We start from the raw sequence: 26,903 nt of genomic DNA, 5'->3' as shown, positions 1-26,903 counted from the left end.
ATTGTTATCACACATGTAGTAGAGGACATTGTTATCACACATGTAGTAGAGGACATTGTTATCACACAGGTAGTAGAGGACAGTATAATCACACAGGTAGTAGAGGACATTGTTATCACACAGGTAGTAGAGGACAGTATAATCACACAGGTAGTAGAGGACATTATTATCACACAGGTAGTAGAGAACATTGTTATCACACAGGTAGTAGAGGACATTGTTATCACACAGGTACAGGGAATTATTATCACACATGTAGTAGAGGACAGTATTATCACACAGGTACAGGGAATTATTATCACACAGGTAGTAGAGGACATTGTTATCACACAGGTAGTAGAGGACAGTATAATCACACAGGTAGAATCATCTGCAGGGTTCTGACTTTAGCGCCCACATGACGGTGACATTGCTGATGACAGTGACCGGCTCTTCTCTCCCGCAGCGCGGCGCCCGTGGCCGGTGGGTTTCCCAGCCGTCAGTCACGAGACAGGAGGGGGCGGGGAGGAGCTGTGGCGGCGGCTTATTGAATTGTGACTGACGTTACTTTTTGCCGCCCAAACGTGTCGTCAGCGACCCTTTGATGCGTGCGCACAGTTTGCGCGCCACCGCAGAGCTCTTCTCCGCACGTTCTCTGTCTCTCGGGCACGCGCTGCTGCTCGTTCACAGTTGCGCTGACGCCGGCTGTGCTCACGAGAGAGAGTCCTGAGGAACAGCAGGCTCGCGGGTCACATGTGAACAGTTATTATCCTGTGTCTGGCCCGTCATCCTGTGACAGAACGGCGGCGGCATCGGAGCTGTGAGCACGGCCCTCCGCTCTCCTCGGTATCCCCTTCTCACTGACAGCGCGGCCGGCAGAGGTGAGTGATTGTCACCGGTCAGCAGCGCCGTGATTTGTGTCCCGTGCAGTGCGGACGTCCATGTGTGTGCTGGTGGTGTCAGACATGTCACTGCCGGGCAGCCGCTGTCAGTGGCCGGTACTAGGACATGCTCAGTGCGGAGCCCTCGTCCTCTCCCCGGGCTTCCTCCAGAGGAGGAGGGGGCAGCACTGGAGGAAGGCATGAATGGCTTCTCCCAGCACATGGAGAAAGGAGAGCGGTGACCTGCTGGTATGGAGGGCTCTGTGGGAGAGTTACGTGATACCTGTAGTGCCTGCTGGGGAGGAGAGCTGGATGCAGAGGCATGGGGGGCACTTACAGAAATCTCTGTGAGCAGTGCAGTATGAGGGGCACTTACATAAAGCCCTATGGGCAGCGCAGTATGCTGAGGCATGGGGGCACCTACATAAAGCCCTATGGGCAGCGCAGCATGAGGGGCATTAACATACAGGCCCATGATCTGTCAGTTATGGGGCACATGCATAAATCTCTATGGGCAGTGCGGTATGCTGGGGCATGGGCGGTATGTGCATAAAGCCCTATGATCAGTGCGGTATGTGGGGCACTTCCATAAAGCCCCGTTAGTAGTGCAGCATAAGAGATGCTGAGAGCGCCCGCTGTGTACCCCTGCATTGTGTGTAGTGGCACATCAGGACAGGTCTGTCTGACAGCAGCTGTCATCTGTTTTTGCTGGCAGCAGTAGCTCTATGGCAGGGGACAGCGCTAGTAAACTTCAGCCTGCGCCAGCTGACATACTGGGCATCTCATGATACAGCAGAGTTGGGCCTCATTCAGACGTCCGTCGTGTTCTGTCCATGTATTTCTACAGATAATTATAATGGAGACGTGGGGCTGATCACATGTCCACAAATAGACCATTCCATCTTTGATCAGACTCCTGGATCAAAATCCAATGTTCAAGTCTATGGGTCTTTGACAAATTGATAGTAGAAATGGACAGGCTTACAAGTTTCTGATCCACCAAACTGATGGAACTTCTTAATTTTTCTCATGTGTGATTAAAAAACAAAGTTTGTATGAGGCCTTAGATGACCTGTCTGTTCTCAGATGTATTGAATAATTTTGATCCTTGCAAAATAAGCATTCTGACACATCTTTTGTTAGTTCTCCATTGTTTCCCTTCTACTAGACTTCACTGGGCTGTTGTGCTTTAAAGCCACTACAAGACCACTGCGTGTGAACACAGCCTTATTCCTCCTAGAAATTTGTAACGAAATTGGCAGCTGTATCAGATCAGGCTTAGGAATCACCGCAATCACAGCTGGCAGTGTCAGAATGAGTGGAGAGACGCAACCCACTGGACAGTAATAATCAACACCCAGTTGTCAGTTTATTTAAATTCTAAGAAAAATAACTGAGGAACCAGACAATGCCGAGTTATAAGAAAATATATCCAGATTTATAAAGAGGAACGCAAATATTTGCGAAAATATTTGTGGTTAGTGATTGGCTGAGGTGGGTCACCGCTGCAGTTACTGATTGGCTGAGGTGGGTCACCGCTGCAGTTAGTGATTGGCTGAGGTGGGTCACCGCTGCAGTTAGTGATTGGATATCCGGATACAGTGGGGAAAAAAAAAAGTATTTAGTCAGCCACCAGTTGTACAAGTTCTCCCACTTAAAAAGATGAGAGGCCTGTAATTGACATCATGGGTAGACCACAACTATGAGAGTCAAAATGAGAAAACAAATCCAGAAGATTTATTTTTCAAATTATGGTGGAGAATAAGTATTTGGTCACCTAACAACATACAAGATTTCTGGCTCTCACAGATCTGTAACTTCTTTAAGAGGCTCCTCTGTCCTCCACTCATTGCCTGTAGTAATGGCACCTGTTTGAACTTATCAGTCTAAAAGACACCTGTCCACAATCTCAAACAGTCACACTCCAAACTCCACTGTGGTGAAGACCAAAGATCTCTTGAACAACACCAGAAACAAAATTGTAGCCCTGCACCAGGCTGGGAAGACTGAATCTGCAATAGGCAAGCAGCATGGTGTGATGAAATCAACTATGGGAGAAATAATATGAAAATGGAAGACCTACAAGACCACTGATAATCTCCCTTAATCGTGGGATCAAAATGATCACAAGAACGGTGAGCAAAAATCCCAGAACCACATGGGGGGGGGACCTAGTGAATGACATGCATAAAGCTGGGACCACCGCAACAATGGCTACTATCAGTAACACACTATGGGTCGCCCTCCCAGAGTTGTGGGGTACTCAGTACCGGGCCCGATGAGCTTCAATGGGAGATGTCACGGCAGCTGGGACCCGGCCCGTGGCCTGGGCGCCCATTGTAAAAAGGGGAAAGTTTATAAGTGATTTGTGACACCACCTGTGGTGTTCGGCAATGAAGATGTAAGCCGACGCTGCAGACAGATCCTCTGGGACAGATGGTGTGATGCAGCAATCATGTTATAGCCCTCGACAGGCAGGGCTGTAGTCCAAGGGCAGAGTAGGTGAAGCGACACTTAGATGGTGTAGTGTCGGGCGCAAGAGATGTAGCAGTGCTGAGGGTGTTGGCGCATGAATAAGTGGAGGACACCAGGGCTTGTAGTTCCAAAGCTTTACTCACAGACTGCTGTGCACACAGGTGCCCGCCTCGGTGCTGTGTCCTCCAGGTCAGGAGCTCAGCCAACTTCCAGGCAAGATGAAGTACTCCATTCCAACACTCCGCCAACATATGTGCCTTTTCTGAACGTCCTCTCTTATAGCGCCTCTGAGTGAAGTACTCCTAGTACTGAGTTACACTGGAGTTCCAACTGTCAGATGTTCCCATGAACGCTACTTGTACGGCAGACAGCTGTAGCCTGCTTCGGGGACTCCTTACTACCTAGTCCCAGCTCACTATCATTGCTCTTGTGCCCCCAAGTCTTGTGTGGGAGTAAAGTGGTCACTACTGTTCCTTTTGATTGGTGGCAAGCAAATGTGGTACCAATATTCAAAAAGTGGTGTAAAAGGGAACCTGGAAACTATAGGTTGGTAAGCTTAACATCTGTTGTGTGTAAAATTTTTGAAGGGTTTCTAAGGGACACCATTATGGAATATCTCAGTGTTAATAAATGTTTAACTCCATATTAACATGGATTTATGAAGGATCGCTCCTGTCAAACTAACCTGATCAGCTTCTATGAGGATGTAAGCTCTCAAATGGACCAAGGAGAATCACTGGATGTCATTTATCTCGACTTCTCTACAGCATTTGACACTGTCCCACATAAAAGATTGGTAAGTAAGATGAGAAAGCTTGGGCTAGGTGAAAATGTGTGTAGATGGGTAGGTAGCTGGCTTAGTGGTAGAAAACAAAGAGTGGTTATATAATGGGGCATACTCAGATTGGGCCAGGGTTAATAGTGGGGTACCAGAGGGTTCTGTATTGGGCCCCCTACTATTTAATATATTTATTAATGATCTAGTGGATGGCTTACACAGTAAAATACTAGTATTTGCAGAGGATACAAAACTATGTAAGGTAGTTAACACAAAGGAGGACAGTTTGCAACTAAGACAGATTTGAGTAAATTGGAGAATTGGGCTGAAAAATGGCAAATGAGATTTAACACAGATAAGTGTATGGTTATGCACATGGGAAGGAGAGACAGATGCTATAATTACTTACTAAATGGGAAACTGCTGGGGAAATCAGACATGGAAAAAGACTTGGGCATCTTAGTCAATAAGAAGCTAAATTGGAGTGCCCAGTGTCAGGCAGCTGCCACCAAAGCAAATAAAGTCATGGGATGCATTAGAAGAGGTCTGGGGACACGAGATGAAAACATAATTCTCCCTCTGTACAAATCACTCGTCAGACCACACTTGGAGTATTGTGTGCAATTTTGGACGTCGGTGCTCAAGAAAGACATTACTGAACTTGAAAGGGTTCAAAGGCGGGCTACTAAAATGATAAATGGAGTTGGTTCACTACAATACCCAGAAAGTTTATCAACATTAGGTCTATTTACTCTAGAAAAGAGAAGACGGGCTTAAGGGAGACTTAATATATATGTACAAGTATATCAGAGGGCAATACAGAGATCTCTCCAATGAACTGTTTGTACCAAGGACTGCGGCAAAAACAAGAGGACATTCTCTTCGTTTGGAGGAAAGACCATTTCTGCACCAGCATAGAAGAGGGTTCTTCACGGTAAGAGCAGTGAGGGTCTGGAATTCTCTTCCTGAGGAAGTGATGGCCAACTCACTGAATGGATTTAAGAAAGGAATGGATGCTTTTCTTGTGAGTAACAGTATAGAAGGTTACGAATAACAGAATATTATAGGTGAAACAAGAGGGGATTATAGGGAGAAAAATGGGAAGCGCAAGCTTCTAAGTGTAGTAGTTAATTATCAAACGTATATACTCAGTGTGAATACACTCACCTATTTGGTGTCTTGAGATACTGCATGTAGATCCAGTCCCTGGATCACTCCATTCCTCTTTCCATTCAGTTTGCTGCAAAGATCTGGGAACTAGTGAGAGCACTGGACAGTGCTGTCATAGGTTATAACACTTGGTGAATGTTTTTCCCAGCAATATGCGTTCTTGAAGGATGATGATGGAACTTGATATTTTGATTCAAGGATGATTTTTATTTTTAATTCAAAATTAGAATACAACCGATTTCGACTAAGAGTCTTCCTCAGGTATAATGTCAAGAATATAAACGGATCTGTCTGAACACATTTTATAGCAGATCTCCCTGAGGAAGACTCTTAGCAGTCGAAACCGGTTGTATTCTATTTTTGAATTAAAAATAAAAATCATCCTTGAATCTAAATATCAAGTTCCATCATCATCCTTCAGGAGCGCATATTGCTGGGAAAAACATTCACCAAGAATATTATAGGTAGATGGTTGACCCAGCTTAGGGGAAGGAATTTTTTTCCCTATGGAGAAAATTGGCTTCTACTCTGTGGGGTTTTCTGTGGAGTCGGTAAGCCAAACCTGCGACTCCGACTCCTCAATTTCCCTTACTCCGACTCCCACACATATTGCTTATATTTAAGTGAAAAATTTATTGTAGTACAATGTGAACCTCAGACATTTAATCATTTTTATGATCCAATAATCAAGATATTTATATAGAACAGAATATATATTGGTGTACTACCCGGTTTTCATTCTTTTTGGTACAGATACGATATGGATAGACAGAGCAGATTTCTAATCTGCTTTTGCTATTGAAAACATTATCTATGAGCTCAAAAACCTTTCAGGTGATGCAGTTTTTTAAAAAGATGATCAGCTTTTGCAGCTGAAAAACGTATTCTCAAAAAACACAGGAAAAACGCTGTGTGTGAATGTAGCCTTAGATCAGGAATATAACAGCCATTTATAGGACATTTCAAAACTTTCCCAAACTCCTATGAAAAAATATTCAGCACATCCTGCATTGAATTACTGTACCCAATTTATTATATATTTTAGGAGTCGGAGTCGGTCCATTTTATACCGACTCCGACTCCGACTCCACCAAAATGAGCACCGACTCCACAGCCCTGGTTTTTACCTTCCCCAGGATCAGCAATGCAGAACAGCTGCACTAAAACTAGGCTGAGCTAGATGGACATAAGGTCTTCCTTCAGCCTTCAAATCTGTTACTATGTTACTTCTATTCCTCCGGTGTCTGCTGCAGGACCATTAGTATCCATACAACCTTGGGGACCGGACCCCGGCCTTGCGCTTAGAACTTGGGAAGGGTTCTCTCTTCCAACCCTGATCCTTAGTCCTCCTCCTTACGTTCCGTACTAATCCTTCTTTCCAATGGAGAATCAAGCTTCCTTTCTCTGTCTCTTTCCTGTGCCCGCAGACCCAGATCACTGTGGCCTGCTGCAGCACTTCCTTCTTCCATCCCTCTCCCGGGGATCTTCTCTTTCTCACTCTCTGTCCTTCTACATCCTCACTCACTCTCTGACTGAATGAAAGACTGACTGACTCAACTCTTCCCACTCTATTAGTGAACTAAACTCCACCCACCTCCCAGCACGTTTTGTGTTCCAAGCAGGGAGCCACCAAGGGGTGCTATGCTACACTCCAAGCATGGAGCTGCCGAAGGTGCTTTGCTACACTAGTTTGTGGTGTGGGGTGCAGGTGTTGGAGTGTGGTCAGGTGTCTCCACCTTACCTGGATGGTGGGGTACCACACCTCAGGAGGAGATGCAGTACCTCTGTGGCGACTGAACCCTCAGGTGCGCCACAACTACGCCACCAGGGACTCGGATCCTGCAGTGCCAGATGTGTCCCCCTGCTTAAGGCACTACATGTCAGGGCCTGTCTGAAGTTTGCTTGAGAGCATTTGGATTATCCAGAAGAGTATTGGGAGAATGTCATATGGTCTGGTAGAACTGTTTGTTAGAAACAAAACTCGTGTTTGGAGGAGACAGAATGCTGAGTTGCATCCAAAGAACACCTTACCTACTGTGAAGTATGGGGGTGGCGGCAACATGCTTTGGGGCTGTTTCTCTGCAAAGGGACCAGGACGACTGATGCTTGTACATGAAAGAATGAATGGGGCCATGTATCATGAGATTTTGAGTGCAATCCATCTTCCATCAGCAAGGGCATTGAAGATGAAACGTAGATGGGTCTTTCAGCATTATGATCCCAAGCACACCGCCAGGGCAACAAAGGAGTGGCTTTATAAGAAGAAAGAAAACCTTTGGAGGGATTTGCAAGTCCGTGTTGCCCAGCGACAGGCCCAAAACATCACTGCTCTAGAGGAGATCTGCATGGAGGAATAGGTCAACATACCACCAACAGTGTGTGCCAACCTTGTGAAGACTTACAGAAAATGTTGGACCTGTCATTGCCAGCAAAGCATATATGGTATAACAAAATATTGAGATGAACTTTTGTTAATTACCAAATACTTATTTTCCATCATAATTTGCAAAATAAATCTTGACAAATCAGTCAAGGTGATTTTCTGGATTTATTTTCTCATTTTGACTCTCATAGTTGTTGTCTACCTATGATGTCAATTACAGGACTCATCTTTTTAAATGGGAGAACTTGCATAATTGGTGGCTGACTAAATACTTTTTTCGACACTGTATGTGTTAAGAGTGCCCCAAATCTATGTTTTCTGGTGGGCCAATCATGTGAGTGTTGGAACAGGATCTTCCGGTGGTCACAGAGGGTGAATTATTTGAGGCATTTACCTAATTATTGACTGGACATTGATCTTAAAGGGAGCCTGTCTGCACGTTTTTACATATGGATGAATTACTATGGCGGTGCAGGTGAAAGAAGCACCCCTGTTTCCAATGTAAGGGTATGTGCACACTGTGTCTTAGGCTAAGTTCACACGTACCGGAACTCTCGCGGAAATTACCGTGAGAATTCCGGAATTCCATTCCGCGGGAAAATCGCATTTTAAATTCCCACGATTTTCCCGCGGAAAAACTAGCATTTTGCAAGCGTATTTAGCTTGCAAAATGCTAGCGTTTTCCAAGCGATCTGTAGCATCGCTTGGAGAACTGATTGACAGGTTGGTCACACTCGTCAAACATAGTGTTTGACAAGTGTGACCAACTTTTTACTACTGAGGCCGCCTATGCAGCATCAGTAGTAAAAGATAAAATGTAAAAATAAAAAATGGTGTTATTCTTACCTTCCGACGTCCCGCGCAGCCGTTCCCAGTAATCCTTTGCGAAAATGCCCGCAATGACGTCTGTTCTCGCAGGATCGCGATGTCTCACGGTAAGTCGCGATGACCGCAAGACTTCGCGATCCCGCGAGAACGGACGTCATCGCGGGCATTTTCGCAAAGGATTACTGGGAACGAGAGCATGGAGAGAAGCGGGAAGGCTGCGCGGGACGCCGGAAGGTAAGAACAGTATTTTTTATTTTAAATTTTATTTTTTACAGGGATATGGTACCCAAAGCCCGGAGGACAGTCTCCTCTCCTCCGGACCGTGGGTACCATCCGCAATTGTTCTGCTTACTTTCCGCATGGTGTGCACAGCCACATGCGGGAAGTAAGCGGAACAATGCATTCTTATGGGTGTGGGATCGCCGCGATTCCGCAAAATTAATGAGCATGCTGCGGTTTTTACCGCAAAGCGATTCCGCCGCGGTAAAAACCACAGCATTGCGGAATCCCATAGGAATGCATGGGATGCTTATTTTTCGCGGTTAAAACCGCCGCGGAAACGCAAAAAAAACGCCACGTGTGAGCTCAGCCTTACAGGCAGGGTGGATTTGATTTAAATCTAACTGATTTAAATCACGATTTAAATCACGATTTATATCACTAGTCAGTAAGGCTTGATTTAAATCAGTGATTTAAATCAAAGTTTCTACCTAAACTAGTTCTTGCTACTTTAACATGCAAGTAGATGAAGATTTTTAGAATCACTTTTTATATTACTTTTTTCTCCCCAGTTTACTGGGTTAATCATTCATATTTGGACACCACTGTTCTGTTGTACTTAAGAAGGAGAAAAATAATCCTGACCTTTAATAACAATTTAAATAGATTTATTCAACTGAAACAATAACAACATTACAGCATAAGTTATTTGCTTAAACAAACATCCATGTTTGTTAACTAATTTGGCTAAACAAAATAAATATATATATATATATATATATATATATATATATATATATATATATATATATATATATATATATATATATATATATTTTAAGAAACTTAGACTGTCAGCCCAGCCGACACATGATAAACTTAAATACTACTGTCCCTGCTGTCCTCTGTAGCTCACTTGTCGTCATCTTCATCATCATCTTCTTTTTTCCTATTCATAATCTGGAAAAGAAAAACAAGCTTTCCTGCTTTATTGGGTCCCAACCGATTTCTCAATTTAGAATGAATGAGTCCAAAGGAAGAGAATATTCTTTCAACGCCTTCAGAAGAAGCTACTGCTGTTAAAAGTGAAATCATTACTTGAACAGTCTCTAAATCCAAGCGCTTAAGTGACTTCCACCAGTTTACTGGTGTGACCTTCCTTAACCCCTTCCTGACATGAGACGTACTATCCCGTCCACGGTACCCGGGCCCGTATGACCGGGGACGGGATAGTACGTCTACCGCGATCAGCGGCGCCCACGTGGTGAGCGCCGCTGATCGCGGCCGGGTGTCAGCTGATTATCACAGCTGACACCCGGCACTACGTGTCAGGGGCGGTCACGGACCGCCCCCGACACGTTAACCCCTTGCACACCGCGATCAAACATGATCGCGGTGTACCGGGGGTTAAAGGGAAGCATCGGCAGGGAGGGGGCTCCCTCCGTGCTTCCCTGAGCCCCCCACGGCAGCGCAATGTGCAGCGCTGCTGCGGGGGGCTCCTTTCCTCCAGGCCCCCGAATCCAAGATGGCGACGGGGGCCTTCGGGGGCCTGGGGAAGCTGGCTTCCTCAGTGCCTGCAAAGCGCAGGCATGAGGAAGCCTTGTGCACTGCCTGTGACAGATTGCTGATCTGTCACAGTGATCTGTGATGTGACAGATCAGCGATCTGTCACAGGACAGTGATGTCCCACCTGGGACTATGTAATAAAGTAAAAAAAAAATTAAAAAGTGTAAAAATAAATGTAAAAAAATCGCCAAATAAATTAGTAAAAAAAAAAATATTCCCCAATAAATTCATTTTTTGAAAATAATAAAAAAAAAAAACAATAAAAGTACACATATTAGGTATCACCGCGTCCGTAACGACCTGCCCTATAAAACTGTCCCATTAGTTAACCCCTTTAGCGAACCCCTTAAAAAATAAAAATAAAAAACGAAGCAAAAAATGATTTATTATCATACCGCCAAACAAAAAGTGCAATAACGCGCGATCAAAAAGACGCATATAAATATCCATGGTACCGCTGAAAACGTCATCTTGTCCCGCAAAAAACAAGCTGCCACACAGCATCATCAGCGAAAAAATAAAAAAGTTATAACTCGCAGAATAAAGCGATGCAAAAATAATTATTTTTTATATAAAATAGTTTTCATTGCATAAAACCGACAAAAACATAAAAAAACGACCTAAATGAGGTATCGCTGTAACCGTACTGACCCGAAGAATAAAACCGCTTTATCAATTTTACCGCACGCGGAACGGTGTAAACGCACCCCCCCCAAAAGAAATTCATGAAACGCTGGTTTTTGTTCATTCTGCGTCCCAAAAATCGGAATAAAAAGCGATCAAAAAATTTCACGTGCCCGAAAATGGTACCAATAAAAACGTCAACTCGTCCCGCAAAAAATAAGACCTCACATGACTCGGTGGGTCAAAATACGGAAAAATTATAGCTCTCAATATGTGGTGATGCAAAAACTATTTTTACAATAAAAAGCGTCTTTTAGCGTGCGACAGCCGCAAAACATAAAAACCGCCATAAATAGTAAATCAAACCCCCCGTTATCACCCCCTTAGTTAGGGAAAAATAATAAAATAAAAAAAATGTATTTATTTCCATTTTTCCATTAGGGTTAGAGCTAGGGTTAGGGCTAGGGGTGTGTTGGGTTAGGGCTAGGGTTAGGGCTAGGGTTAGGGCTAGGGTTAGGGTTAGGGCTAGGGTTAGGGCTAGGGTTAGGGCTAGGGTTAGGGGCGTGTTGGGGTTCGGGTTGGAGTTAGAATTGGGGGTTTCCACTGTTTGGGCACATCAGGGGCTCTCCAAATGCAACATGGCGTCTGATCTCAATTCCAGCCAATTCTGAGTTGAAAAAGTCAAATGGTGCTCCTTCCCTTCCAAGCTCTGCTATGCGCCCAAACAGTGTTTTACCCCCACATGTAGGGTATCAGCCTACTCAGGACAAATTGCAAAACAATTTTTGGGGTCCAATTTCTCCTGTTACCCTTAGGAAAATAAAAAATTGGGGGCAAAAATATCATTTTTGTGGAAAAAAATGATTTTTTTATTTTCACATCCGAGTGTTATAAACTTCTGTGAAGCACTTGGGGGTTCAAAGTGCTCACCACACATCTAGATAAGTTCCGTGGGGGGTCTAGTGTCCAAAATGGGGTCACTTGTGGGGAGTTTCAATAGTTTAGGTACATCAGGGGCTCTCCAAACGCACATGACACCCGCAGACCATTCCATCAAAGTCTGCATTCCAAAACGTCACTGCTTCCCTTCCGAGCCCCGACGTGTGTCCATACAGTAGTTTTCTCCCACATATGGGGTGTGAGCGTACTCAGGACAAATTGGACAACAACTTTTGGGGTCCAATTTCTCCTGGTACCCTTGGGAAAATAAAAAAATGGTGACTAAAAGATCATGTTTGTGGAAAAAATACGAATTTTTTATTTTCACGCCCGGGCGTTGTAAACTTCTGTGAAGCACTGGGGGGGTCAAAGTGCTCACCACACATCTAAATAAGTTCCTTGGGGGGTCTAGTTTACAAAATGGTGTCATTTGTGGGGGGTTTCCACTGTTTAGGTACATTAGGGGCTCTCCAAAGGCAACATGATACCCGCAGACCATTCCATCAAAGTCTGCATTCCAAAACGTCACTACTTCCCTTCCGAGCCCCGACTTGTGCCCATACAGTAGTTTTCTCCCACATATGGGGTATCAGCATACTCAGGACAAATTGGACAACAACTTTTGGGGTCCAATTTCTCCTGGTACCCTTGGGAAAATAAAAAAATGGTGACTAAAAGATCATGTTTGTGGAAAAAATACGAATTTTTTATTTTCACGCCCGGGCGTTGTAAACTTCTGTGACGCACTGGGGGGGTCAAAGTGCTCACCACACATCTAGATAAGTTCCTTAGGGGGTCTAGTTTCCAAAATGGTGTCATTTGTGGGGGGGTTCCACTGTTTTGGTACATCAGGAGTTTTCCAAACGCGACATGGTGTCCGATCTCAATTCCAGCCAAAAACGTCAAATGGCGCTGCTTCCCTTCCGAGCTCTGCCATGCGCCCAAATAGTGGTTTACCCCCACATGTGGGGTATCAGCGTACTCAGGACAAATTGCACAATAACTTTTAGGGTCCTGTTACCCTTGGAAAAATAAGAATTGAGGGTGAAAAGATCATTTTTGTGGAAAAAATATGATTTTTTATTTGTATGGCTTTGTTATAAACTTCTGTGAAGCCCATGGGGGTTCAAAGTTCTCACCACACATCTAGATAAGTTCCTTAGGGGGTCTAGTTTCCAAAATGGTGTCATTTGTGGGGGGTTTCCACTGTTTTGGTACATCAGGGGTTTTCCAAACGCGACATGGTGTCCAATCTCCATTCCAGCCAAAAACGTCAAATGGCGCTGCTTCCCTTCCAAGCTCTGCCATGCGCCCAAATAGTGGTTTACCCCCACATGTGGGGTATCAGCGTACTCAGGACAAATTGCACAATAACTTTTAGGGTCCTGCTACCCTTGGGAAAATAAAAATTGGGGTGAAAAGATCATTTTTGTGGAAAAAATATGATTTTTTAATTGTACCGCTGTACGTTATAAACTTCTGTAAAGCCCTTGTGGGTTCAAAGTTCTCACCACATATCTAGATAAGTTCCTTGGGGGGTCTAGTTTCTAAAATGGGGTCACTTGTAGGGGGTTTCCACTGTTTAGGTACATCAGGGACTCTCCAAACGTGACATGGCGTCCAATCTGAATTCCAGCCAATTTTGCATTGAAGAAGTCAAACGGCGCTCCTTCCATTCTGAGCTCTGCCATGCGCCGAAACAGTCGTTCCCCCCCACATATCAGGTATCTGCGTACTCAGGACAAATTGCACAATAACTTTTGCAGTTCAATTTCTCCTGTTACCCTTGGTAAAATAAAAAAAATTGAACCTGAAGTATTTTTTTTATGAAAAAAAGTTAGATGTTCATTTTTTTTTAAATATTCAAAAAAATTCCTGTGACGCACCTAAAGGGTTAATAAACTTCTTGAATGTGGTTTTGAGCACCTTAAGGGGTGCAGTTTTTAGAATGGTGTCACTTTTGGGTATTTTCTATCATATAGACCCCTCAAAGTGGCTTCAAATGTGATGTGGTCCTAAAAATAAAATGGTGTTGTAAAAATGAGAAATCGCTGGTCAACTTTTAACCCTTATAACTTCCTAACAAAAAAAAATTTTGGTTCCAAAATTGTGCTGATGTAAAGTAAACATGTGGGAAATGTTAGTTATCAAGTTTTTTGTGTGCCGTATCTCTGTGATTTAAGGGCATAAAAATTCAAAGTTGGAAAATTGCGAAATTTTCAAAATTTTCGCCAAATTTCCGTTTTTCTCACAAATAAACGCAAGTTATTTGAATGAAATTTTACCACTATCATGAAGTACAATATGTCACGAGAAAACAATGTCAGAATCACCGGGATCCATGGAAGCGTTCGAGAGTTATGACCTCATAAAGGTACAGTGGTCAGAATTGTAAAAATTGGCCCGGTCATGAACGTGCAAACCACCCTTGGGGGTGAAGGGGTTAAAATATCTTCAGCAAACATATATTTCTTGAATGGTTCCCCCTTAGCTCTGAAGTTTATTATAGTTGGCATTAAAGATGGATGATTGCTGGATACCCATGTCATAGCTAACTCCTCTTCCTCAGCACTTAGGTTTTGACCCTGATATTGGATATTGACAATATTTGCCAAAAAATGAGCTGGAGTCAGTGCTTGTCCCATTCGTTTGTTTACTGCTTGTAATATAATTCTGTCCATGTGTAGTTCTGTTTTTAAGTGTTCACTCAGTTCCTTCCAAATTTCAACAGCATCCGCAATAAAACAGCTATTTTTCTGTATTTTGTTTAAAGCTTGAGAGATGGGTTTCAGGAAGCTCAGCATATGTTCAACATTTCTCTTAAGCCCAATGTTGAGGATTTTGGCCATGACAGTGCCATCTATTTTATCTCTGTTTTCTTCACAAAGTGTCATCAGAATAGGCCAGTTTTTGATATACTGCTCAAAACAGTCCTCCACAGAGTTCCATCTAACATCTTGTGGGAGCGTTAGCTTGGTTCCACCCATCCTTTTCAGAGCTGCTGCAGCAAAATGATTATTACGGAAGTATTTAGCAATTTCAACAACATTAGCCTTTATTTCTGGAACACTTAAGTCTTTGGCTAAGAGGTGCAGCAAATGAGCACTGCAACCATATGTTATTAGCAGCTTTGTATTCCCTCCCTGCTCTTCTAAATCTCTTCTCATCTTGGATACGTTTGCAGCATTGTCAGTGACCAAACTGCGTACTAGACATTTGAATTTTTGTTCACATGTCGTTATAGCTTTTACTGCCACTTCTTGTAAGTATTCTGCTGTGTGTGCATTTCCTGACGTATCAGTTGTTTGTGCAAGGAAGACTTTACCTTCTTCTGTTATACAAGCACATACAATAGGATCATTGTGGACATTACTCCACACATCAATACTTAGGTTGACAATTTTACCCTCCAGAGCTGTTGCACATTGCTCCATTTCTCTGTCATACACTTGATCCAGCAGTTTCCCTGCAACATCAGCTCTGCTGGGGGGACTGTATCCTGGTCTCAGTGACTGAACCATATTAATGAAATGTGGGTTCTCAGTCAGATGGAAAGAAGAGTTCGTTGCATAAATAAACTGGGCAATTTTTTCATCAATCAACTCTTTTTCTAATCTGCTAGTTCTTATCACAAACCTATCTATGGTGGTTCCAGGAGGTAAAGGTTTTTTCTTCCTTTTGGGTGATGGTGATATGTGGGTGTCTGATGATGATGCTGCTGCTAATGAAGCACTATCCTGGATGGATAACTCTGAAACTGTAGAACAGGATGATGGTGATCTTGGAGGTGGATAGTTTCCAGGATCCATGAATTCCCCTAAACAAAAAGTCAATGCTGTTATTTTATTGTTTATACAATTTCTGCTTATTGTACACAACACATCACTGCCCCTGCCCCAAAAGGAATATTTGTTTTTCTTCATAACTGTACCAAATGACAGTAACATGCAGTAATAATAAGAAATATAATTTTTCTCACACATGACAGTTCAGTCTTTAGAAATAGGATTCAATAAAAATGTTTACCAACCTGAAGATCCTGCCTGTTCAGAAGTGTTTCTTTGGTCATCTTCATCACCGCACTTCTCATGATGTTGCCTCATTCGCGCCACCAGGCCTTGCATCTCTTTGTTGCATCGTTTGCATTTTGCACGCATGCCTGCCTTACCGATAGGCGAAGGAGCTTCATTAAAATATTCCCAAACTGGGTCTCTTTTACGGCCTGCTGCCATTATAAGGAAAGAATGTAATAAACCTCAGATCGTACACACAAACAGATCCAGACTTGTCTGTCTGTGGCTATGCTGCAGTATTGTGCTCAAAGTTTCACTTTAATTTTCTTGTCTGCTTGCCCTTCCTCCTCCTCACACTTAGATTCACATTCTTCTTGTGTTGTGCAGATCTATTCCACTCCAAACAATCAGAAACATATTGTCTAACTTCTTGGACTTGGCACTGAAGGGGTTGATTCTGTATTCATAGGTTTGTAGAACAATAGGATTAAGGTCTTTTTCTCAACTCTGTTCATGTTGTAACATTTTTGCCGTGAAGAAGAGGCTGGGACCTCTGCAGAGTCAAATTCAGTTTTGAGAACTGCGTAAGTAAAGCGAGCGTCTGTGATAATATAGGAGAGAAACTGCCCACTAATCCTACAGAAACCTCTGGAAGAGCATGGCATTGTGAATGTTACACATATACAGCCTTTATTCTACTGAGTTAAACAACTCAGCTTTATCTCATGATGGAAGAACCTTTGGATGGTAAAATATTTTCCTCAAAAAGCAGTTTATTGAAAAAAATCCGATTTAAATCAAAAAAATCCGAATTTTTTTTTTTTTTATAAAAACATTGATTTTTATCCACCCAGCTTACAGCTATCTTACACATCGCTTTGTATTTGAAGCAGAAGATACTTCAGTAAAAAGCAGGAGGTGGTTTTCTTCAAGTGTCTGTTTTATGCAGCGGCTTTGTGGTTGGATGATATAATATAATTTAATTTTATATATAAAATAGTGGTAGATTGGAAGCGAGAAGCTGCATGAATTATGGTCAGGTCACTTTAAACAACTTACGGATGCCTTTATTTATACTATTGGCGCTTTGTGGCAATACTGTGTTTTACTATGCCATTTTCAAAATGCTCTGCACACATCTGTCAGGCTCCATAATTACGGCTTTTTTTGTAAAAACAAATATGGCTTTTTTTTCTGGAAAAATGATGGCATTCAGTTTTATGTTTTGTTTTCTCTGTTTCTATAGCGGAACAAAAAAAACCCAAAGGCTGAGTTCACACGTGGCGTTTTTTCGCGTTTCCGCGGCGGTTTTAACCGCACGATTTTGCCGCGAAAAATAAGCATCCCATGTATTCCTATGACATTCCGCAATGCTGAGCGAATGCTGCGGTTTTTACCGCGGCGGAATCGCTTCACGGTAAAAACCGCAGCATGCTCATTAATTTTGCGGAATCGCGGCGATCCCGCAACCATAGGAAAGCATTGTTCCGCATACTTTCCGCATGTGGCTGTGCACACCATGCGAAAAGTAAGCAGAACAATTGCGGATGGTACCCACGGTCCGGAGGAGAGGAGACTGTCCTCCGGGCTTTGGGTACCATATCCCTGTAAAAAATAGAATTTAAAATAAAAAATATTGTTGTTCTCACCTTCCGACGTCCCGCGCAGCCTTCCCGCCTCTCTCCACGCTCCCGTTCCCAGTAAGCCTTTGCGAAAATGTCCGCGATGGCGTCCGTTCTCGTGGGATCGCGAAGTCTCGCGGTCATTCGCGCGACGTCGTCGCGATCCTGCGAGAACGTTCGTCATCGCGGGCATTTTCGCAAAGGCTTACTGGGAACGGGAGCGTGGAGAGAGGCGGGAAGGCTGTGCGGGACGTCGGAAGGTGAGAATAACACCTTTTTTTTTTTTATTTATTTTTTACATTTTATCTTTTACTACTGATGCCGCATAGGCGGCCTCAGTAGTAAAAAGTTGGTCACACTTGTCAAACACTGTTTGACGAGTGTGACCAACCTGTCAATCAGTTCTCCAAGCGATGCTACAGATCGCTTTGAAAACGCTAGCATTTTGCAAGCTAATTACGCTTGCAAAATGCTAGTTTTTCCGTGGGAAAATCACGGGAATTTAAAATGCGATTTTCCCGCGGAAAGGAATTCCGGAACTCTCGCGGTAATTTCCGCGAGAGTTCCGCTACGTGTGAACCCAGCCTTACTGCAGATGTGAACTTGTCCTAAATAGATGTGTAGGTGACACGAGAAATAGTTTGCTGTAAGCCATGAGCTCCTTTCCTTTCTATGCTGACCACCCTAGTGTCCTAATCAACACTTCAATGACATTTGTTTGCTATTTTAACTTTTTTCTCTAATTCCCCTCCACGACAGCACACAGGAAGTTGCCTTCCAATCCTAATTGGGGACAGGAAACAAGAGGTTTAAATAGCCTACCCCTTCCCTCAATCCCTCACTGTGTTTTCCTGTCCCTAAGTGATGAAGAGGGTTTTTTGTGTGTTCCTGAAGGTGGGCCGGCGACACTCTCCTGTAGGTACCTTTAAGCCAGGCAGCCTTCCTCCCTCAGCTGCTCTTGCCTTGGGCGAGACTGCACCATCCTCCGGCTCCACTGGCAATGCTGGATGGTGAAGAAGTGGCAGGGAGCTTCCCGTAGTCCCCCAGCCTCGTAGTTTCTCTCCCCCTCGTGCCTGCATGACCGGCGGTGACTTCGGCACTCTCAGGCAGTCCTGGGCATGTACAAGAAGTGACGTACACCGCCGAGATAGAAGGCGCAACGTCACTTCTGCCCTGCGTTCCACCGTGGAACGCACCGTTATTTTGGTGGGAAATGTCAAAATTTAAAACCGGGGAAGGCGCCAGAAGACAGGACTTATCACAGAGGGGGAGAGATCTCATCTTATTGGGTGAGAAAAAGCGCTGGGTCTCAGTTTCTGTATAAAAGGACCCTTACTGAAAACTCTGTAAGGTAATGATGAGGTTCTAAATGATGGATGTGCCTTCTCTTACATCTGCGTCTGCAGAGCCCAGCACTAACCCTGGCCTAGTGAGTATACCTGGTAAGGGTAAGCCCTTTAGTAGTGGATTCTTCCTTATGGGAATTTCCCTTCTCTCTCTTTTAGGGAGACAAGGATCCAGTACCAAAATCAAGGGAAAAAACTTCAAATCTCAAATGTGCCATGTGCAGTAAAAAAAACTCCGACTGCAAGAAAGCTTTGTCAGCAATGTACAGAGAAAATTGTCCGTGAAGAGCAGCCATCCCTGATGGATGGTGCGACAGGAGATAAAATCATCCCTAGCTACAACCTCCCAGTCCTTTGCAGGGGGTCCCTCTGTTTCCAAAAAGAGGAAATACACCCCTGAGGATAGCTCTGACTCAGAAGCTGAAATGTCAGGTCCTGAAGAATGGGCGGAAAAAGGTGAACTTACTCAGTCATACGGAGAATAATAAAATAAATTTTCTTTTCCTCCAAGGATATGGAGGAGCTACTGCTGGCAGTAAGGAATACGATGGGAGTTGAGGAGGAGAAACGATCCCGCACAATCCAAGATGAGCTTTTCAGTGATCTAAAATCAAGAAATATGTTGTTGTGTTTTTTTTTTTTTTTTTTTGTTTTTTTTTTTTTTTTTTTTTCTATCCATGACAACGTCCAAAATTTAATCCTGGATGAATGGGAATTCCCAGAAAGGAAGCTGAACATCCCAAATGATGTGAAGGATTGCTTTCCCTTGGATGAGGAAGTCTCAAAGTGCTGGACTGAAATCCCTAAAGTGGATATCTGGTGGCTAGGGTAGCCAAAAAACCATATTACCCTTTGAGGACTCCTCTCCTCTCAACTTAAAGATCCACTTGACTGCAAGATGGACAGCTTATTGAGGAGGTCTTGGGAAGCATCAGCAACCTCCTTTTAAAGACAAATGTCACATACGCCTACTTCACGAGAACCCTATTTCTCTGGTTTCAACAACGGAAAACTATATTAGGGGTGGTACCCCCTTGAGAAGACCTTCTGGCCTCTTTACCTCTCCTACAGAAAGCTGCTGGTTTCCTTGGAGACGCCTCTGCTGAGTCAGTTTGCATTGCTGCGAGGACATCTGTACTCTCCAACACCACCTGAAGGGCACTTTGATTTAAAGATGTGGAGCAGAGACATCCTATCGAAGTCTAAATTATGCTCTATTCCCTTCAAACGAGAATACGTGTTTGGTCCTGCACTGGACTAGCTACTGAAGAAGGTGACTGACAAAAAGAAAAAACTTCCTGAGCCAAAAACCCTCAAGAAGAAGCCATTTTGCCCATTCCAAACTCAGACCCCCTCAATACCAGAGGGAAAGGTAAAACCGGGCGGTGGAGCTACCAAAATGAGGTAAAGGAAGAAATATTTTTCAGAACCCCGTTCAGATAGCAAATAAGGCCAAACAAGTAGGGGGCAGGATTTCAAACTACTTCTCAAGATGGTGGGAGGTAGCATCAGACCACAAAATCCTGGACTCAGTCAGAAGAGGAGTAAAAATAGAATTTTCCTCTCTTCCCCCACAAAGACTAGAGGTGACATCTCTGCCATCCTCAAGGCTTCAAAAAATTCTGTACACAGAACTCCAGCAAATGCTATCCTCTGCATTAATATCTCTGGTTCCAGAAGCAGAGCAAGGCCAAGGTCATTACTCCAGGGTGTTCCTTATAAAAATGCCGAGTGGAGATTACCAGGTTATCATCAACCTAAAACGACTGAATCAATACATCGTGTATCGTCGATTCAAATTTGAGTCAGTAAAAACTACAATACCGTTGATAGGGAAGGACTTCTCCATGGCCACCATAGACCTCCAGCATGCCTTCTACCATGTACCCATTCATCCAAGCTACCATCGGTATCTGAGGTTTGCAGTCACTCTAGGCCAGGAGGTGCATCACTTTCAGTTCAAGGTCCTACCCTTCGGCATATCATCTGCACCCCCGAACATTCACAAAGATTATGGCGGAAGTAGTAGCCTTCTTCAGAAAGCAAGACATCTGCATCGGTCCCTACCTGGACTACGTTCTCATCGTGGTTCCTTCAAGTGCTACTCTTAGAAGGCATCTCCATTCAGTTCTACATACCCTAACAGCTTTAGGCTTGATGATAAATCGGGGAAAATCAGGCCTGAACCCATCAACCGAGAGTATTTTTAGGTATCCTCCTAGACTCCCAAAACCGAAAATCCTTTGGTCACCAAACGGTTATGCAAAAGATCAAGGGTTCGGACCCTAAAGACCCAAAAGAGGGTGACTTTAAGATTTGCAGTGTCAGTACTGGGATCAATGACATCATGGCAGCATGGTGGCTCAGTGGATAGCACTGCAGCCTTGCAGCGCTGGAGTCCAGGGTTCGAATCCCACCCATGACAACATCTGCAAGGAGTTTGTATGTTCTCCCCGTGTTTGCGTGGGTTTCCTCCGGGTATTCCGGTTTCCTCCCACATTCCAAAAGACATACAGTTGGGAAATTTAGATTGTGAGCCCCATCAGGGACAGTGATAATGTGTGCAAACTGTAAAGCGCTGTGGAATATGTTAGTGCTATATAAAAATAAATATTATGTATTCAGGCAATTCCCTGGTCCCAAGCTCACTCAAGGATCCTCCAAAAATGTATCCTTTCTCGCTGGAGCAAAACTCCGGAGACACTCGGTACAAGAATCCTCTCTTCCTCAACACTTAAAACTATCCCTCAACTGATGGCTCAGCCAAGAAAATCTGGCAAAGGGAATACCTTGGATCCAATATTTTCAGTAACAGCAGGCGCCAGCAAGCGAGGTTGGGGAGCAGTGACTTCTTGTGGATTCTTTCAGGGAATCTGGCCCATATAGAAGGACGACCACTCCAATTTCAGAGAATTGAAAGCGGTAGAGGAGGCCCTGAGAGCAGCAAAACGAATACTCCAGGGAACCCATGTCCACATTTACTCTGACAACGTGACCACTGTGGCCCATCTTCATCAGTGCAGCACAAAATTCAAGAGTCTGCAGCAGGTCTCCGCAAGAATTTTCATTTGGGCGGGACATCACCTCCTGTCTTTATCGGCTCTTCACCCAAAAGGATCCGACATCGACGCATACTTTCTGAGTAGGATGGATATAGACCTAGGAGAATGGAGCCTCAGTACGGCAGTATTCCAGTTTATAACCAAAAAAATTGCGTTCTCCCGGAGGTGAACCTGTTCGCAAACCGAGAGAACGCAAAAGTAAAGCATTATCTCTCCATAGGTAAAAACGAAGTCCAATCAAAGGTGGATGCCTTCTCTCACCTGTGGAGTTTCAGGATGGCCTACGCATTTCCTCCAATTATGTTGCCAAAAGACTCTGCAAAAGGTCAGAACGGACAGGGTCAAAACCATCCCGATCGCCCCTCTCTGGCCAAAGAGGAGCTGGTTTGGGACTCTGAAATTTCTGAGCTCAGAAAAGCCTCTGACCCTACCACTGGACCACGACCTTCTACATCGAGGTCCCATTTTTCATCCGGCTCCCCACAGCCTACGCTTGGCAGCCTGGCTTCTGAAACCACAATCCTTAGAGCCAGAGGCTTCTCAGATGCCATCATATCCACTTTACAAAAAAGTAGCAAACAGGTCACAAATGCCATCTACTCCAAAGTATGGAAGACCTTCTCAGTGTGGTATGGATCCACTTCTATCGATCCTTTTCACCCTGACATTTCAACAATTCTAGATTTCCTACAGGGCAGCTTATCTAAAGAACTAAAACCCAGTACCTTGAAGGTCCAGGTGTCTGCCCTGAGCTCCTACTTTGATCAGAACATGGCAGACCACCGTGGATAAGGAGGTTCATGTCATCTGTCTCCAGAATATGTCCAAGGAAATCCAACATAATTCCATCTTGGGATTTGAATATAGTGCTGAAATGTCTAACTATTCCACCATTTGAGCCTATGGATCAGGTCCAGATAGACAAACTATCCTACTTGTAGTCATTAAAAAGGCAAGAAGGGTGAGTGAGATTCAGGCGCTATCCATTAGGGAACCTTATTTAAGAATTCTGGACAACAGAATAATAATCCACCTAGACCTATCTTTTTTGCCAAAAGTGTCATCTGAATTCCACAGGTCCCAAGAAATAATTCTACCCTCCTTCTGTGACAATCCAAAGGATGAGAGAGTAATAGGATTCCATTCTCTGGTTGTTCGACGGACTATTCTCTTCTACATGAATCAAACAAAACCTTGGAGGAAGGATTAGAATCTTTTGTCCAGTATGGTGGACCAAACAAGGGAAAGAGAGCCTCCAAGAGCTCTCTGGCGAATTGGATCAAAAAAGCAATCACGGACACTTATAGAAATCAGGACCTATCTCCTTGAGAATCGCTACAGGCCCATTCCACTAGAGCTGTTGCCATCTCCTGGGCGGAAAGGGTCAATACGTCCATCGCGCAGAGCTGCTACCTGGTACTCAGTCCATACCCTCACTAAACCCTACAGATTAGATCTAATGTCTATTAGAGATATAGCCTTTGGCAGGAATGTCCTACAGGCTGTTCCTCCCCAAACCATTATTCTTTGGTATTTCTCCTGTGTGCTGTTGTGGAAGGGATTAGAGAAAATAGAATAACAATTATCGGTTATTTGGTTTCTAAGACCCTCCACGACAGCATGGGTAATCCCCCCCCCCCCCCAATAAAGTTGTTAATTTGATTCCTTAGTGTAAGTAAATAAACGCTAGCATTCATTCTGTGTGTTTGTTGAAAAACACCGGGGATTGAGGGAAGGGCGGGCTAGTTAAACCTCTTGTTTCCTGTCCCTAATTAGGATGGGGAGGCAGCCTCCTGTGTGCTGTCGTGGAGGGTCATAAGGGCCCGTTACACACAGCGATCTCGCTGGCGAGATCGCTGATTTTGTGACACATCAGCGATCTTTCCAGCGAGATCACTGTGTGTGACATCCAGCAGCGATTGCCCCCCCACCCCCCCTGCGCGGTATCGCTGATCATGCTGGATCGTCCTGTCCCATTTTTTTTCATCGCTGGTCTCCCGCTGGCCATCGCGCATCGCTGCATGTGGCAGCGGGAGCCAGCGATGAGCGACGCTGCACGCTGGTTACAATGTAAACATCGGGTTTCTAAGGGCTGCGGGGCCCTTAGAAACCCGATGTTTACCCTAGATACCAGCGTGCACTGCAGGCAGGGCGGGAGGTGGAGGCAGAGCGGCGCACAGACCGGAGTAGCTCTATCTGCTACTCCAGTCTGTCAGACCGGAATAGCAGATAGCAGAGCTACGCCGGTCTGTCTGTGTGCCGCTCTGCCTCCACCTCCCGCCCTGCCTGCAGTACACGCTGGTATCTAGGGTAAACACTGGGTTTCTAAGGGCCCCGCAGTCCTTAAAAACCCAATGTTTACGTTGATAACCAGCGTGCTCGCTGGTCCTGATTGCTGGAGGGGCTGTCTGTGACAGCTCACCAGCGATCAGCTAATGTCCCATCGATCCCATCCACGTTGGATCGTTGGTGGGATCACTGGGACATCGTTATGTGTAACTGTACCCTTAGAAACCAAATTACCGGTAAGTGTAATTCTATTTTTTTTTTCATTTTTTTTTAGTCCCCATAAGGGACTTAGTGCTGTGATTGAAACCTTGTTCTATATACTGCAACACAACAGCATTGTACTATATGGCCAAAATCAAGGTCTCTAGTGAAGCCCAGACTACTACATCCTATGTCAGGAAGGGATAAAAGGAAACCAGTCCACACATGGAAGTAATGGTATGGCTATGTAAGTGTTTGTACCCCAATAGAAATGATACATTTTTTTTTTTTTGTAAACGATGCGCCAGACATGAGAAATCTAGCGTAGAAACTTTTTGCAAACAAGGCTAAATGTTCATGATGGTGGGTCATGGCACTTGGAAGAAACTGTCTCATAGTTTTCTCCTTTGAAATAATTCAAATGAGCTTGGTTTACCTTAACAGCATGGATTCTTTGCTGGCTGTCTCAAAAATCCTTCACCAAATTGTGGATGGGAATAGATTGTATAGCTGCCAAAATGTTGCTCCATGCTGTCTTGGAAGGATGTCACTTAACATGAAGCTCCAACATCATGGATGGCACACTGCTAATACTTTAAATTATATGTCATGTGTTTCTTAATTTTCTATACATTACTACATACGGTACCGATCAAAAATTTGGATACGTCGGTTCATGTAATGGTTAATCTTGTAATTGAAATGTGCACAATATAGATTCATACTTAAGACAGCAAAACCAGAAAGAAACGTGTATAAAGAAACTTGTAAGAGCCAAAATATGTTAAAACTTAGCTTCTGTAAATTACCCCCCTTTTATTCTGACGTTTTTACTTACCCTTGGCGTTTTTTAAAAAAAACTTCATCAGGTGATCACCTGGAATGGCTTTCCAACCATTTCAAAGGAGTTTCCAGAGCTGCTGAGCACTTGTTGGCTGTGTTGCCTTCACTCTACGGTTCAACTCATCCCAAACCATCTTACTTGAGGTCAGAAGACTCTGGAGACCATGTCATCTGACACAGCACTCAATGGACATGTAGCCCTTAGATATCCTGGAAGTTTGTTTTAGGTCATTGTGCTGTTGCAACACAAAAGATGGTCCTACTAAGTGCAAACCAGATGTTATGGCATGTGATGCAAAAATCTGTGATAGGCATGCTGGTTAGTGTGCCTTGAATTTGGAATAGATCACAAAGCGTGTCACCAGCAGAGCGCTCTCTGAAACTCACACATAAAATAAAAATTATTTTTATATAGCGCTAACATATTCACATCTTCTTCCATGCTTCCCAGTGGGCACCACAAATGTAAAAAAATCCATTGAGCTTTATTGCATCTCACAAATACATGGAGGTTGATGCTAAACTTTGTCAAATTTTGATTCCTCAGCCCACAATACAGATTTCCACTGTTCTAATGTCTAGTACTTGTTTGACCAAAGCAGTTCTCCTCTTCTTGTTTGAGGTCCTCAGTAGTGGCTTCTCTGCAACACTTAAACCATAAAGGCCTGCTTCTGTGGACAGTTGATGTTGAGATGTTTCATGCTTGATGTCTGTACATCATTTGATTGCTGTTATCGCAGGTCCATACAATTTTGCTGTTTCTGAGCCTGGTAATGCTGATGAACTTATCCTCTACAGCAAAGGTCATTCTTGATCTTTCTTTACAAATTCCTGGGGCTGGTTGTCACGAGGGGCAGTTTCATTATAGCGTTTTGATAGTTTTCATGACTGCGCTTGTTCATGCTTTCAAGATTCTAGTATTTTTTTGCATTTGCACGTTTTTGTGTCTTAAATTTACTAATGGATTGTCATCTATCTTTACTTACCCGAGAAGTTCTTGCCATATTCTGGTTTGGAACATTTGTGGAATCAGCGCAGTATGGAACTGTGGACCAGCACTACCCCCAAAAAAACACAACTGATGGTCGCAGTCTCTTTCTGAAGGCCGGTGATTCCACAAACGAACTCTTGACGAGGCATACCTGTTCATTGGCAGCCACTCCTGCTGCTTAGAGGAATTACTTTGTGTGTGGGGGGGGGGGGGGGGTAAAGCTTGTCATCAGAGTAAAATGGTCTACTTTGAGCAATATAAGGCTTAACATCTATTCCATTTTATTCATCATGCTTATTTACTGCTTGTTTCTATGTTTTGTGGTTTTGCGTTTTACAGTCTGAATCTACAATTTACACATTCCATTAAGAGCTCATTCACACAAATGTATTTTCAATCCCAGTACTGTCTGTGAAAAAATAAAACTGAGTACTCAGATAAATGTTGTTCAATGAGGCAGTGCAGATGAATGATTTTTTTTTTTTCTAAAAAAAATCTGTAAATCGATTACAGCAACCGTATTATACGAATTATATTGTGATTCCATAACAAAGGAAACTGTTCTTGTAAATGATATCTGCTTCTGATAAAAAAAAAAAAAAAAAAAAATTGCACATGGAGGACAGGTGGGAGAAAATAGTTTGACTTTTCTGTATGGCGAACAAGGAACTTTATTGCATGAAAAGGTGTGTAA

General features: G+C 43.7%; 1 protein-coding gene across 4 annotated transcripts in view; it reads left to right on the top strand.

Annotated features, from left to right (window-relative positions):
- The first annotated feature begins 661 nt into the window (after positions 1 to 661).
- Positions 662 to 26,903, top strand: part of PALS2 (protein associated with LIN7 2, MAGUK p55 family member) — a 131,522-nt gene continuing 105,280 nt past the window's right edge. For 2 of the 4 annotated variants that reach the window (XM_073581401.1, XM_073581399.1), the window contains exon 1: positions 663 to 860. The gene's annotated coding sequence lies outside the window, so the exon portion shown is untranslated. Of the gene's footprint in view, positions 861 to 26,903 lie in introns of all 4 variants that reach the window. The other 2 variants (XM_073581400.1, XM_073581402.1) reach the window with 2 other exon arrangements.

Source organism: Dendrobates tinctorius, unplaced genomic scaffold (genome assembly GCF_039654945.1).
Source record: "Dendrobates tinctorius isolate UK_male_01 unplaced genomic scaffold, ASM3965494v1 ptg000070l, whole genome shotgun sequence".
Lineage (NCBI taxonomy): Eukaryota > Metazoa > Chordata > Amphibia > Anura > Dendrobatidae > Dendrobates > Dendrobates tinctorius.
The sequence above is the reverse complement of the archived record's forward strand: the minus strand, read 5'-3'. Positions and strand labels throughout refer to the sequence as shown.